This window comes from Sus scrofa, chromosome 11, assembly GCF_000003025.6.
Source record: "Sus scrofa isolate TJ Tabasco breed Duroc chromosome 11, Sscrofa11.1, whole genome shotgun sequence".
Classification (NCBI taxonomy): domain Eukaryota; kingdom Metazoa; phylum Chordata; class Mammalia; order Artiodactyla; family Suidae; genus Sus; species Sus scrofa.
In genome coordinates this window covers 77581306-77596833 of record NC_010453.5, presented here as the reverse complement: position 1 = coordinate 77596833, position 15528 = coordinate 77581306, and positions in this window count along the sequence as shown.

The following is a 15528-nucleotide window of genomic DNA, read 5'->3' as shown; positions in this document are numbered from 1 at the left end:
TCCTCTCCGTGTCCAGGGCTGCGGCCTCGGCAGCACAGGGAGGAGGCTGGGGCGGGGAGTCCGGGGGAGGGTCTGGGGCCCGAGCCTCCCTTTTCCCCAGTGTCCTGCAGGGCTGGGTTCAGAAGCAGGAGGCCAGGAGCCCCATCCCGACTCCGACCCGGCTGAGCCGAGGCTGCAGCCCCCGCCACCCCCGCCGCCTCCTCTGCGCCCAGACGGGCGCCCTGAGGCGGACGCGGCACCCGCTTGTGGTGTCCTGTGTGCGGGACACACGTGGCAGAGTCCACTGAGGAGGAGGCCCCGGATGAGCCCAACCTGGGGACATGCCACGCACGGGCCTCCTCTTCCAAAATATCAAGACGGAGCTGCAGCTGTTACAAGCCCGCGGGGGAACCCTGGACGGGTGCAAAGTGCATCTAGGGGGCACGGTGGAGCCAAAGGGCACGATTCAAACACGTGCTCTGTGGTAGTAGAACTACGGATCAAAGTTAAATGTGATTTTTCCTGTCTTGTAGGGCCGCACCTGCAGCATATGGAGGTTCCCAGGCCAGGGTCCGATCGGAGCTGCAGCCGCCACCACAGCCACAGCCACGCCAGATCCGAGCCACGTCTGCCACCCACACCACAGCTCAGGGCAACGCCGGATCCCTGACCCACTGAGCGAGGCCAGGAATCCACATCCTCACAGACACTACGTCGGGCCCTTAACCCACTGAGCCACAACGGGAACTCCTAAACGTGCTGATGGCACCTTCACCGTTACCTTGGTACATGTGACCCAGACACACAGAGAACCCGACATGAGGGCAGAGACCAAGACAGGGTGATGTTTCTCACAAACTGAGGATGTTTGGCCACGCCAGAGGCCGGGGGGCCTGGGACAGTCTCCCTCACAGGCGGGCTCAGAAGGGCCCCGCCTGCTGGCACCTTGATGGCGAACGGGGAGTCCCGCCTCCAGCCCGTGAGATGCGTCTGTCGCGGGTCCAGCAGCCCGAGCTGGCGGAGGGATGTTTCGGGAGCCTTGATTTCTGCTCTGGAGGAAATGGGGGAGGGCGCTGCTGGCATTTTAAATGTCTGAGCGATGTTTTAAAGGGGTCTCTGGCTTGGGCAGCAGTCAGAGGCTCCAGGAGGAAGAGGCGAGGACGGGCACAAGGGCAGCGAGCAGGCTGCTGGCTCAGGAGGGGAGCAGGTGCGGTGCCCCCAGGAGGGCCCAGCAGCGGGAACGGGCCCCCGGGAAGCAAGGATGGAGAAACAGCCCACCCTCCTCCCAGACGACAGGTGCCACCCCGGTGGCCTTCCGGGGGGACCCCAGCTTGGCAGGCAGGGGCCAGAGGGCAACGAGCTGGTGGTCAAGCAGGTTGAACCCGCTGGCGTGCACCTTCCTCGGCGGTGCTCGCACAGGCTGATGAGCCGCGCAGACAGGAGGGGCGCAGCCAGGCCCCCGGGGGCAAGGTGACGTGCGGCCAAGGGGGTCTCGGAAGCCCACTCCTCACCCAGCGGGGGAGCCCCCGAAACGCCTCTTTGTGACAGAGGCCGAGCAGAGGCCCCCATCTCTCCAGCGACCTCCTGCTAAATGTCCACCTTCAGAAGCAGAACTGCCAGGTCTCCAGGTCCAGGGAAAGAACCAGAACCGGCCGAGCGCCTGCCCCGGGTGGGAGGGGCTGAGGCCCGAGCGAAGAGGAAACAAACTTTCCGTGTAGAGAACAACTGGCCATCGACAGAGGATGTGCGATTTGGAGAAACAGCGATAAACGGGGGGTCTGTTTGTCATCGCGACGGGCAGGAGCTCCCTGCGCTAAGGCCACAGCGCCAGGGGAGGCCGGGCCCTAAGGACTCCGGCCAGTGAATCTGAGCTGCAGCTCTTCGCCACGGAGCGGGGCGCGCCCGGGGCACAGAGCCTGTTGGCAGGGTCGGGGGGCCCGCCCCAGGGACAGAGGACAGAGGATGGAGGGACGGGGACAACGCTGCCCAGGGCTCCAGCCGAGCTCAGGCCTGGGCCCTCGGGGAGCAAACGCTCAGCCCGGGAAAGAGTGTGCGACTGCCTGTGATCACAGCCTGGAGCCTCACGTGCGACCCCACGGGGGGCGTGCATAAAACGGACCCCACGGTCCCCCAGCCGGGCCAGGAGCCAGAGGCACCTGGGCCTGCGCTGAGCTGGGTTTATCAACATCGCTGGTTCATTCGGCTGAAGTTTGCAGTCCCCGCGTTACAGGGACCACCCCCCAGGCCATCTGCATGGATGACCATGACCCATACTCTGCCACCCCCACCCCGGCCCCAGGGGGCCTGAAAGTCGAGGAAAAAGAGGCCCAGCCAGCGACTCGGGGCCGGTCTGTGTAAGCAGGACGGTCAGTGCCTTGGCCACTAATTCTCTGGGCATCGGCTCCCTGCCTCCTGTCCTGCTGGCCCAGGAGCCGCCCCCCTGAACTGGGTGGGGAGGTGCTGAGGGGCTCTGTGCACCCCAGAGCGTCCTGCTCCAGACACGCTGGTGCAGCAGGGGTAACAGGTGTTCCCTCGATGGGAAACAGAAAGGCACAGGCTTAGGGACCGAGATGCCGGGGCTGGGGTCGGGCCGGGGGGCGGGGGGCAATGGGTGGGACCCAGCAGGAGCATCGCAGTGCTTTCTGCCTGTGTCCTGAGAACAGGCTTGGGTTGAGCCGGGCATTGTCTAGACCCCAAGTCTCAGAACCTTCCCTTCAACAGCCAATGGGCAGCGGGATGAGGGCTAAAGGCCAGTGAGAAGTGCCTCTGTGGCTAAAGATTCCAGCTGAACTTGGGGACAAACTGTAGCTCGAGCTGGGAATGTAACGTGAAAACAAAGAAGGCGAAGGCCAGAGCCTGAAACAGACTGATTGCCAGGAGGCCGGCGAACTCACCTGACCCGCCCTTTGCCCTTGTGCCTCATTAAGAACATCGCAATAGCACGTTAAGGGAAGGTTTTCCTGCTCAAATCCCAGATTTTGCAAAGAACATGAAGGGGAACAAGGAATCACCTTTGAAATGAGAACTTGTAAAATCTGGGATTGCATGAAATAAAAAGGCCATGGACTTTCCAAATCCCAAATCCCTATTCCATATTCCATCCCAAATCCCTGAGAAGACAAAATAAAGACTCAGCCACCCGGCCGTCCCCACGGCAGAGAGGGAGCCACATCCGTCCCCTGGGCACAGCGGTCAGATGTGGCAGTGGGGGGAAGAGCCAGAGCAGACAATGAAGTAACAACTCAGTGCTGATGAAAAGGGAGAACGCCCACCTGCTGAGCCCCTGCCTCAACATTAGACAGTGTTTCACAGGCGTCACGGCTCAATTCACCAAGAGCTCCCTGGCAGGCACATCCAGTGGCCTCTGTGCAGACTGGACCTGACTTCCGGGAGCATTTGACGCAACCAGCAGCCCTCTGCTGCCTGGGTCTTCCTCCTTCACCTCCTCGGCATAAGCCCTCTGTGTCTGCAGCCGTTTCCTCACTACCCTGCCTCCAGGGGGCAGCCCACTCCCCACCTCCCATCCACACATTTTCCACCACCCATCACCCATCCATCCATCCACCAAATATCATCCAGCCACCCATCACCCATCCATCCACCCACCCATCACCCATCCATGCACCATCCATCCACCACTCACCCATCATCCAACCAACCCATGCACCCATTCACCCCGTCGTCTGTCTGGTGGTCACGCCATGGTGGACGTGCTCCGTCTAAAGAGAAGATGTATCTTCCTGCAGTGGCTCTTCACTGGTCTTAGATGACACACCAGCTTCTCAGGATGAAAGCAGGGTCCTCCGTGGTGACTCCTCACTGACTGTCCTGACCTCGCCTCTTGCCACCCTTCCGCCCTCACTCTCCAAACTCCCCCCGAGGACTTCGTCTCACCCCCAAACAGGCTGTGCCCCCACTGCTCACCTCCGAGTCCTCGGCACAACCTGTTCAAAGGTATTGCCTCGTGAAACAGACCGGACCCAGCCCTTTCTAGCCAGTTCACAGGTCTTAGCTGAGTGGGGACTTTCCTTGGAAGGATTCCCAAGCCCCTTCCCCCACCCTGGTCTGGGGCCACCCCAATCTGGGGCAATAATAGGAAGTGTCAGCCTCAGAGAAGTGCTGTGAGCACTGAACGAGAGGATGCGTGTCCAGCACCCTGCATCGGGCCTGGGCCACGACTGTCCACCGCATCCTGCCGGCCATCATAACTGTCCTTTGAGCCCCTCCATGACGCCGATGTCCCCCGTGACACCTCTCCCAGCCCCACCAGACGGGCCTGCAGGGCCTCTGGGCACACCTGCCCACATCCTCCCACACAGCACGGGTTCTGCCTTTTCTACCGTGTATGCCTCCTCGACCCCGCTGGGCTGAGCCTTCCAGGGACGGGTGCTGGCACACCCCCACCTGCACAGGCACTCAGGTGTCCACTGGTGAAGGTCCATGTGCATACCGTTATCACCTTAAAGAGGGGAGAGCAAGCCCTGGAGAAGTTAAGGAACTTATCCAAACCTACCTTGTGAGTAAGCCATTGAGGAAAGCTCACTCTGCAACGAGCTCCAGGGCACAATGGCTTCCGAGGAGTAAGGAAGACTAAAGGGGAATCCTGGGTCCAAAGACCTCCGAGCCCAGGGCCTAGAAGGCTGGCCTGACACATCCTAACCAGACTCCAGAAAAAAACATTGCCTAAAGTCTCGCAAGACCATTTCAGAATTGAGTTGCAGCAAATTATCTATGAAAAACAAACAAGACAGTGTGTTCAGACGACCGGCGGTGGTTCTAAATGATTTAATACGTGAAGGCGCCCGAGTCATGAAAACAAGTCCATCACCCAACAACCTCTCCTCCGCCGGAGGTGGTTTGTATGGGTTTCTCCACGAAGGAAGCGAATGGACCTTTTAAAGTCTATTTAAAGTGGTTGATTTTCTAATAACAGCTGTCACTCAGCTGACACTGTTCCATAACTTCTTTCAGTCAGGGGGTCATTAAGTTTTCATCCAGCAAAGCGTACTGAACGTCTGCTGTGTACAGGTGCCGACCCAGGTGGGGCAGATTTAAAGACGATTAAAAGTCAGCCTCTCAGGCTGCTGACCGTCTACTTGGGAGGATTGCAAGGGAGCAAGTGAGGAAGGCGTGGCGAGGGGTGGGAGCCAATAGCGGTGGGCATCACAGAGGCATCAAGGTGCAGGAGCCAATAGCAGTGGGTATCACAGAGCCATCAAGGTGCACGAGCCAATCGCGGTGGGTATCACAGAGCCATCAAGGTGCAGGAGCCAATAGCAGTGGGTATCACAGAGCTATCAAGGTGCAGGAGCCAATCGCGGTGGGTATCGCAGAGCCATCAGGGCGCAGGAGCCAATCGCGGTGGGTATCACAGAGCCATCAAGGTGCATGAGCCAATCGCAGTGGGTATCACAGAGCCATCAAGGTGCAGGAGCCAATAGCAGTGGGTATCACAGAGCTATCAAGGTGCAGGAGCCAATAGCAGTAGACACCACAGAGCCATCAAATGCCTGGGGAAGCGGGCAGAGACTGGTTCACAGAGAAGAGGAACTTGGCCTGGCCTGGAGGTGGCCGTCCCGGTCACCAGGTATGCAGAGCGGACGGGGAGAAGCAGCCATGCAGCATCCGAGGAAGCAGCGGAAGCGACGCCCGAGCACTGCAAAGCAGCAGAGCCTCCAAATGAAAGAGCTTAGAGACGTGGCTGGAACGGCCAGTGTCCTTGCGTAATACACCAAGGAACTGAGAAAGCGCTTCCTACAGTACAGCGCCCATGTCTGCCTCTGCCTGACATGATTTGCCCTTATACTGTATTTCTTTGTTATCTTACTTTATCGATAATATCTACTAATGATATAGAAATAATATCAATATAGGAGGAATGGTGGGGAGAAAAACACTAAAAGATGCTGAAAGCAGTGGAGAGTTGAGTGAGAAACAGTATTTCCAGACTCCGCCCACCTCCCCGAAAATGACTCATTAACTGGGGTGAAATGTCCCTTTCCCGTAGAGGCGCCTGGTGGATGCCACACTGCCGCGGGCACCGTGAACGTGCTTCGGACCGCGGGAGACCTTCAGCCAGTCTCTGAGCCCCCCAGTGGTGAGCAAAGTCAGGGGTGGGCACACCTGTTCCTGGAGAAAGGGGCTCTAGCTTTTGAATCACTGGGGAAGAATAAATAAGAATTTCCGCACTTGAGAAAAACACCGTGTCTTTAGGCGGAAGTGCAGACCAGGCTCTTCCGTAACCACGTGGGGAAGAGGGGGTCCGGTGCCTAAAAGATTCTGCTGCTCCCACCACCACTGAGCCCACCCCCACCCCCCATGCAGGATTACAAAGGCCTCGCACATCGCACAGCCCGTATGTAGCAGCTAGAGAGTCGCAGAGGCAGAGGCAGCTCTCCTGTCCGGTGGCAGCAGGCCGGGCACAGACGGGGCTCCCAGGGCTCCCTTTCCACGATGAGAGGCCACTCTGTGCAGAGAGCCTGCGGCTGTCACAGCTGGGAGTGGATGGGTGGGAGGAGGGGCCCTGGTCCAGGGTCGTTTCCACTTTGTACCCGCCCGCCCTGCTGTCCCACCGGCACCACAGAGGAGAAACCCTGCTATTGTCTTGTGAGCAGATTACCTGGTCCCCATGCCTGCGGCTGGGAAAATCCTGCATGTTCCCTCTGCTACTGATTTCAGAGGCACCAAGCAGGCTGAGCAGCCCTGTGACCAAACTTGGGGGGATGGGCCGCGGGAGCGCGGAATCGGCAAATGCTGGACGGAGCTGGAGGCCTGGCCGGAGGAGCCACGTGACTCCTCCAGGGTCCTTTGCCGGGAGAGGCACGAGGGGTCCCCGCATCTCCCTGCTGTGCTTGGGGGACCGCTGGTCCCCGGCACCTCCTTACATGCGAGAGAGATGTGTATCCGTCCTGCTGGTTCCATTTCCCGGGAGACCCCCTGCCCCTTCCCATGCCATGGGCACTACATGCTGTCCATGTGTAACCACGGCCTCCAGCCCTGGAGCCTGGGCCTGGACGCAGCTCACCTAACGCGCATCCTGGCCTCCCTGAGCCCGGGGGCTCCAGGCAGGGGCCCTGGCTCACATCTTCCGCATCACGAAGGCGCCTGGCAGCAGAGACTGACCTCCGGCAAAGGCAGAACGCTGCCACCCAACGTGGCCCCCCTCCCCACGCGCCCCCTCCAAAGGGAAGAGTCCAACTCACACCACCTACTCTGGCAGGGGACAGAACATGGCGTGATGGGCTGTCCATCCGTCACAACTCCCAGTTCCTGTCCATCTTACGCCTCAAGCTTTCTGACGACCTCACCAGTCAAACCACCTGTATCAGGAGGACCCACAGAGAAGGCGCCGGGCGCTCAGGTGCGGGCAAGACGCGTACGTGCACCGGCCCTCTTCCCCTCAACTGATCCTGAACCCCCTCCTCGGCTCCATTTGGCTTATTTTTCATCGCTATGTCAAGCCTGGAACCCGATTTTTCATGATGTGTTCGTTTAACCTAATATATTACTGTAGGAGGAAAATAGAGATTCTGGGGGATAGTTCATTCATCCTGCCTTCAGCTGGTTTCCACTGCTCAGGAATTTCATGGCATTCCATCCGCGGAAAACCTAGAATTTTCCTCAACGCCTTAATGACACATTCTCCCGCTGACGTGGACCCAAAGTCGGCACTGCGGACCGCAAGGGGTGAGGACACTTGGAGGCTGTTCAGGCTGCACAGATTGTGGCCCCCACCCACGAGTACGAAATGACTGTTTCTAGAAGGAACGCCCCCTTACAGCTCACTTTCCTCCCTGAGCTCATCTGCCCTAGTTAAAATCGCTGGTCCGCAGGGCCCAGAGTTTCTTTCTCCCGGGAAGGGAAGAAGACGGGCGAGTAAACACTGATCAAGCACCGCGAGCGCAGAGGGCACTGCGTTCACGCGGGGCAGGTGGCTAAAGGTTCCGGCCTCTGGGTCCCTCGAGAGCCGGTTTCCGCATTCGAAGGGATTCCCCAGCATCCGCCCCAGCATGCCGGTGGTGGCGGCACTTAGGGCTTTGGTAGCCATGGTGACTTCTGCTGCTCTTCGTTCAACAAAAGGCCACTGTTGCAAAGCCGGCTGATGGAGAAAGCCCCTCCAGGTGGCTGGTTTGCCGTGGAGGCCACGCCAACCACGCCCTGCCCTTCCGCCTGGCTGGGGTGTCACTCTGGATGAGCTGGGGAGCCCCCAGCCCCAGCTTCTTCCTCTGCACACTGAGGCAATCAAAACTGCTTCCTGGGCATCTGTGGGCTTTCATTACGCAAAACCTATGATATAGGGGCTCGCTGCTCTCTGGGCACACAGCCGCTCTTGGTGGGGGCACCCCCTGGTTGCAAGGCTCTCTGGGCCCAGAGCCCTGGTGGTTTGGTCAGCTGGCTTGAGATTGCGGCCAGGAGACAACCCACAGGGGCGCTGGACAGGCAGCAAGAGGTCGCAGTTGAGGCTGGAGAGGCCCCGCCCACCTGCCTGGGCACAGCCTGGAGGGGGAAGGGGCAGAGGCGCTGGGGCTGCCCTGAGCCCAGGAGCCCGCAAGTCTGCTCTGTGCAGGGCAAGCCCTGGCCTCCTCGCCCCTCCTCACAGCACCCACGCTCCAAAGGCCCCGTTAGCACCCTGCCTCACCACCCTTACGGCTGTGAGCTGGCTCCCTGCTGGGCCCCTGCCCCGTGTCTGGGGACCTCGGCCCAGACCCTCTGTAGGGCAGGGCCCACGAGAGGCCTGGGGAGCGGGTGGGAAGGGAGAACTTTGTCCACTGGCCGGGGGTGGGGTGGGGGTGGGGGTGGGGGGTGCAGAACAGAGACCAGGCTGACCTCTCTGAGTCCCTAGATGGTGGTAGGTGACCCACACATGGCCCTCAGATTGACGTGGGTGATCAGACCCTCAGAAGAGCCGCGCCACTTTCAGCCACACGCACCATCGCCCCTGTCGTCCCCCGGGGCCAGACCCCCAGCCCCAGCCCCCAGGCCTCTTAAGACTGGGGACAGATGAAGTCCAGCAGAGCATCTTTGTCGAAAAGACTGGTGACAAAGTTCTATCCTTTCTAAAGAGGACCCGGGACACAGGCCCCAAGGATGGGGACGCCCCCTGAGCAGCAGCCCCGCCCATGGCCCCTCTCTGCTCCGCCCTCCAGCCTCGAGAACTTCCAAGCGCTCACCCGCCTCTGGCACCGGGGACCCCCCAGGCCCCCTCAGCTCTGCGTCACCTCCCTGCCCTCTGGCTGCCCGGGCAGCCCCATCCGGGCACAAGGACCACGCTCCCCTTTTCTCGGGCAACACCCCGCTTGTCCTGCCCTTTGCCCTCGTTTTGCAGCGTTCTTGCCCCGCCCCCACCCCGCACATCCCTCCCCGCACCCCAGTGTGTGACTCCAGCTAGGGCCACTAGGAGAGGCCCCAGGGGGGAGCAGGACCGGGGACCATCCGCACCCCACCCCGTGGGCTGACCCAGGGCACACCCGGCCCCCAGGACGGCGGGCTCTCACCAGGGAGGTGGGGAATTCGCCACCCCGTTAGAAAGCCCACGGCTCGCGGTACCGAAGCTGAGTCACAAAGACAAGCCCTACCTGTACACGGTCGCGAATGTCACGGGAGCCTTTGTGAAGCCGTTGAGGTGACAGCTGCGTGTCGTCCCTTCCGCGTGGAGGGCGGTGACCGCACTCGCCGGGTCGGGCCTCCGCTGGCACCTCGGAGGCAGGGACCAGTCCCCATGGACGAGCCTTGTCCTTCTTCCGGGGGAAGCTTCAGAGCAGAGGCACCGCCGTCGGAGAAACCGGGCGCCCGCGGCCGCGGGGAGACGCAGGACCCTCCCCAGCCCAGCGTTTCGCGGAGACAAAACACACACGACGACAAAGCCGGGCGTGCGGACCGCGGCCGCCTCCCGCCTGCCCTGGCACGGGCGCCCGCTCTGCCCGGCGCCGGGCGCGGTCCCCTCCGCGGTGGCCGCTCAGCCTGCCGTCGGTGTCCCTTGCCTCCTTGGGGTTCCCCCGGGGCCCCGCACGCGGAGGCAGCGAGAGGCGGGGGAAGGGGGCTCAGCGGGCTGGTGGCGCAGGTGGGAGAAGCAGGACCTTCGCTGCGCCCACCGGAGGCTAGACGTTCCCCGCCAGGCCTCAGCGGGATTCAGGCGCAGCCGCCTGGCTCTCAGGGCCGCAACACATCCCCGCGGCGGGATCGCTGGGCAGAGCCTGCAGGCCGAGGCCCCCGAGCGGGGGCGGGCCTCCAGTGGCCCACGCCCAGCTGGCGGGTCATCCGGGGTCATGACCTCTCGGTGACCTCCGCCACCAGTCAGTGGCAACATCTTATAGCTTTTGCCTCCGGCACCGAGACCCCGTTTTTCCCCCGATGCAAAAGGAGTTCTTCCTGCAAAGACGGGCCGCACTCACCATGCGAGGAAGCAAGCAGGTACAGTAGGAAGCTGTGTCAAAAAACACAGCTCAGGTGGGGAGGTTCAGGGCGCCCCAAAAGCGGGAGGGACTTTTCCTTCTGGCTGCGGGCAGGAGGGCTTATTCCTTTGCAAACCTGGCTAAACAGGGCAGGTTCTCGGACTCAAAGGACAGGCCAGGGGCAGTCAGGGGCAGGACAGATCTGCGCTCACAGACCAGCAGTTCAAAACCCCCAGGCCAGAGACCATCCGAGTGGAGTACCTGCTTCTTGATGGCCTGGCTCTGGGGCTTTTCTCATTTTTCTTGCCTGAAAGCAAAGAGACTTCAGATCAAAAAGGAAAAAAAAGACTAGAAGAATTACCCCCAGATATTAGGATCAGCTGCCTTTGGATGATTTTTATTATTTTTCAAGTATTTTTTAATTTTCTATAATGAGATTATATCACTTTTATAAAGAAAAATAGATATTTGAAATTTAATGACTATGGGAACCATTTTCTATGGTAACAAAAAGTTTTAATGGCAATTTCGAAGCATGTAGAAACTGTAAGGTGACGTCTGTTTTTAAAAAACAAAAAAGACAGTGAAACTGTGCTGATTTTATTTTATCACTCAGGTTCCAACCTACCTCATTTGCTCGAGCCACGTGGCTAATTCTATTGGATGAAATTGTCCGTATAAACAAATACCCTAAGCTGCGGAAATGTCATTTAAGTATGTATTTGTGAAGAGCTGGCTGGAACTTTTCAGGAAGCCATTAGCCCCAGGTGACAGGCTGTTTCTACGCTTGGTCTTGGCTAGAACCCACCCAGGTTCCAGATGAGGATGGGCTTCCAGAACCTTCCCAGCACCCTCCCCACCCCATGCGTCCTCTACTCTCTCTCCACGGGTGCCCAAGTGCCCTGGGGGTGTGGAGAGAAGATCGGGGCTGGCCCTGCCTCTGCTGCTGGGCTGACAGCAGACACGGTTTGTAGCCCCTGAATCTATATTTGGGTTCACTTTATTTCATCTTTCTAAAATCTCTTGTCTTATTTTTAACGAGTCCCATGCTGGCTCTTCCCAGCCCCCCACCCCCCCCCATCCTCTTTGCTCCCTCAGGGCCCCGGAAACCGTTGTCATGTATAAATGCTGTCTCCTGGTTCTCTCGCTCCTGGTAGATTCTGGAGCCAAGGAGAGGCGTTGAAGAAAACTGGAATATTCCAGAAAAGAGAGAGTCAGGGTGTTTATTTACTGAAAGCCTGGGCTGCATGCCTCCTGCTAAGATCACAGTTCTGGACGCTCCCTGCCGGCCAGAGGTTCCCACTGGCGCCAGGCCCAGGCAGGGGGCTGCCCCGTCACTCCCGCCACCAGCCCTGCCCACCCCTTCGTAAAGAACTCTTGGCCTGAAACTCCTCACTTGCCCTTTTCGGATGTGCCACGACTCTCGTGGCAGGACGCTGCGGCAAATGCCCACAGTGAGTGAGGACAGCCATACCTTACACCTGTCGTAAGAGCATCAAATCCCTTCCAGCAGAGACGGACATGGGGCACCTACGGCCCTAAGGCTCGGCTTCTCAACAGGGCAAATGTAAGCGCCCTTGAGGGTCTCTGCCGTCCACGCGACCCGGACAGTCTCTTAGGTGTGTGAAGGTAAGAAGCACGCCCGTGCCCCTCACAGGCCACCTGGCAGGCAGGGAAGGGAGGAGGGGGAGGAGGAGACGGGGCCTCCGCACCCCCAGGCGACCTTCCCCACACCCGGAGGCCTGGGCTTCTCCACCTCCGCCTCCAAGGCCGCCAGGCAGCTCCAGCCCCTGCAGTCCGGCCAGCGTCCCAAGCCGCAGCGCCTCACCCCAGATCCATAAGATGGCACACCATCCCGTTCGCCCAGGTCACGGAGCACCCACTGCTCATTTCCTGCAAAGAGCACTTTTTAGAGCGTCCTGGGACAGAGTCCTGGAGGGAAGGAACCAGGCTCTCTGGTGACGCCAGGGCAGCAGGAGCAGAACCGGACAAGCTCTGTGTGCCCTTCTGGAGGGCGATGGGCACGCAGGTCCCGAGGGCCCGGCTCTGAAGGGGCTTGGCACCCAGAGAGACAGCAGAGGCTGCGGAGAGCCTCTCCTCCTGAAGGAAGCTGAGGGGACGGGAGGGCCGCCCTGAGGTCTGGCCCGGGTCGGGGGGGCAGGGGGGTCCGTGTGTCTGGAACAAGGGAGGCACTTTAAAGAGGTAACAGGAAAGGTGACGGTGCTGAGAGCACGTTTGGTTTGGGTTTGATGCTAGATGCAGATGGAGGCGGTCCCCTTCCGAGGAAGGGGGTAAAGATTTCAGGTCCATCATCCTCTTTCTGTAAAGGCTGTTTGCACCTAGAATTTAAGGGAAAATGTTTTGTCCCTTTCACCCCAGACAGCTTGTATCTTTCTGAGCCTCCAGCGTTCGGTGGTGCCCATGGGGCTTATGGCTCCCAGATGCTGGTTGTGCCGCACCTCAGCTTTGAAGATCCGACCAGCAGAGTCCAGACAGTGACGTCATGGTTCCTCTTTCCTCGAGCATCTCAGGGAAGCGGATTCTGGGAGAAGGACTTTCACAAGGGTCAGTCCAGATATCCTTTCCTTCTCAGGAAGTCACCAGGCCCTCAGATAATTCATCAATGGCTGAAGAGTCAGTCGGGTTGCTGACACATCTCACCAGACCCAAGCTCTGACAGCAGACACCCCGCCTGCAGAGAGGTTGAGTGGCACCTGAGACGCAGCACTAACGGCCGCCAGCGTGTGCCGAGAGCTGTCCGCGCGCCGGCTGACTCTCAGCACTTCCGAGGTCTCAGCTCGGCTCATCCCTCTCAGCCCTGGGAGGCGGATCTCATTACCACCCCACCTCAGGGGTGGGGAAGCCAGCTCCGACAGGTGGGCTGGAGATGCCGGCTGCATCCGGGCAGGCGGACCCCGGGGTCTCCGCGCTGCTCTCCTGCCCGCAGCCGAAGGTACCTCCATGCTCTCTGGGTGGGTTGGGCCTAAATTCCAGACGTAGTTGAGGTTCAGCCAAGTCCAGCTGTGGGCGAACTTGACCGACACCATCGTAAAGACAACAAGGCTTCACAGAGAGCAGCGCTCGTGAGAGTAGAGTAAACCCATCCCGTTATTAAGACTGTGCCGCCCCGCGGAGATGCAGCCATGGGCGCCACGATGGAGCTGTTGGCTGGAGACGTGCGCAGCTGGGGGCACCGATTCCTCTGTCTGTGGACCAGGGCCTGAGGGCAGCTGCCTCAGCCGCACGCCTCACAGGCTCTTGCTACAGGCTCCCCCGTTAACACTGGACAGTGGCATGCCACCGGGATGGGACCCACACACCACACCAGGGCGCCAGACACACGCCCCCTTCCTGGGCCTGCACGGGCCACTCCCCGCGTCGCCTTCCCAAAGAGGGCAGGGACTGCTGCTCTGGGCTGCTGCCGTGGAGGATTCGTGCAGCGGCTGGCCTTGGCCCTGGAGCTGACTTATCAGAACCTACCAGGTTCTGCAAACCGGGCCTGCAGGTCATTGTCAAGGACGGGCAGACCCACTATGAGACTGATTCGAAACTGAGATACTGAGGCTTGTGGCACCCTTTGTACCCCCGCTCTGGGCCCCACAAATACCAGGGTCGGGACCCCACCTTGCTTGGCTTTTGGCTTGTTGAGTGTGTCATCCTTGAAAACAAGGGTATCAGGATTTAAATGACCCAGGGACAACAGACTCCTTTATTTTCAGCTACACAACATAAGGCCCAGCGGAGTAGTGCATCAGGAACAGAAAAGGGGCAGATTCGAATAAGCAACAAACCCAAGGGAGGGAAAACGCAGATGTGCCTTTGCAAAGGTAAAATCCGCTCCTTGCTTTCTTTCCACGGCCACACCTCTGGCGTATGGAAGTTCCCAGGTCTACACCACAGCCACGGCAACACCAGATCAGAGCCGCATTTCTGACCTAGCTGCAGCTGTGGATCCTTAACCCACTGATCAAGGCCAGGGATCAACAGTGTCAGATCTTTACCCCACAGAGCCGCCATGGGAACTCCTAAAATACACTTTTAAAGAATGAACACAACCCGGGGTCACTGCCCACTGCCCGGTTGTTACCTAATGCCCAGGGAGGCAATCACGGCGCCTCCAGGCCTCGCTCAGCTATGTTCCCTTTAAAGTTATGTTTTCAAAATCTTGGTTCGAGCCCAAGAATAACAGCAGAAACCCTTCCTAGCTGAACTCAATCACCGTTATGTAAGGAAAACCCATGGGATAGATGATTGATGTTGTGGAATGTACCTCATTACATTTTCTTTGAAATTAAAGATTCCTGCCGTATGAAGCAGTTCTGAGAACAGAATGAAAACTAACCCTAACGACAATGCCAACCATTGTGTCCCGAAGTAACCGCCCTCGCAAGTCCTTAACCGTCAAAACCACGAGGCAGGAAACCCATGTTCTCCATGTTGGAAACGCACACCAGATGGTTCTGGAATTATCAGACACCCACCAACTGCATGTTTTCTCCCGGGGCCCAGAGTTCCAATAGCATCATTAGATCCTAAAACATGTGAGCTTTTCAAAATAAAGAGAAATGATATTTTGAGAATTTTCCCAGTGCTTTCTAAAGAATGCTTAAAAACGTCTTCCCCTTCGCGACAAACTCCCGCAGAGACCTGCGGTTCTGAGTCGTGTTCACTAAGGAGAAACCAGACCTGGGGCGCAGGGCAGGATTGCATCGTTTCAGGCTGGTCTTTCAGTAACCTGACACTGCTCAGGAAAAGCTGGAGGAAGGGCCAGCCATTAGGGTAATGAAACATGTGCTGGGGACGGGAACCCAGTGCAGATGGATCTGGATGCCCTGCGCGTCTCCAGGGGCAAGAAGCCGTCATCTGCCCACGAGCTCGGCATTTCCCGCAGCGCAGGGTGAAAGGACGTCTCCGAAGTCGTGGCAGCCTCTCCCGATCCCTGGACCCGAGAGCCAGGATTTCCACAGAGCCGTGGACGAGCGCTTACCCCAGGCCCCCAAAGTCTCAGGGAGGTCAAGTGGCAGAGAATAAAACAGGAAAAAAATAGAAGCCCTTCAGACGCAGGTCTTGATGGATAATTACCTGCATCGTGTCCTTTGGGGAAAAACACCTGCCTGTTTTCTCTCTCCGCCACTTTTATTTGTCCTGTTTCTACTGA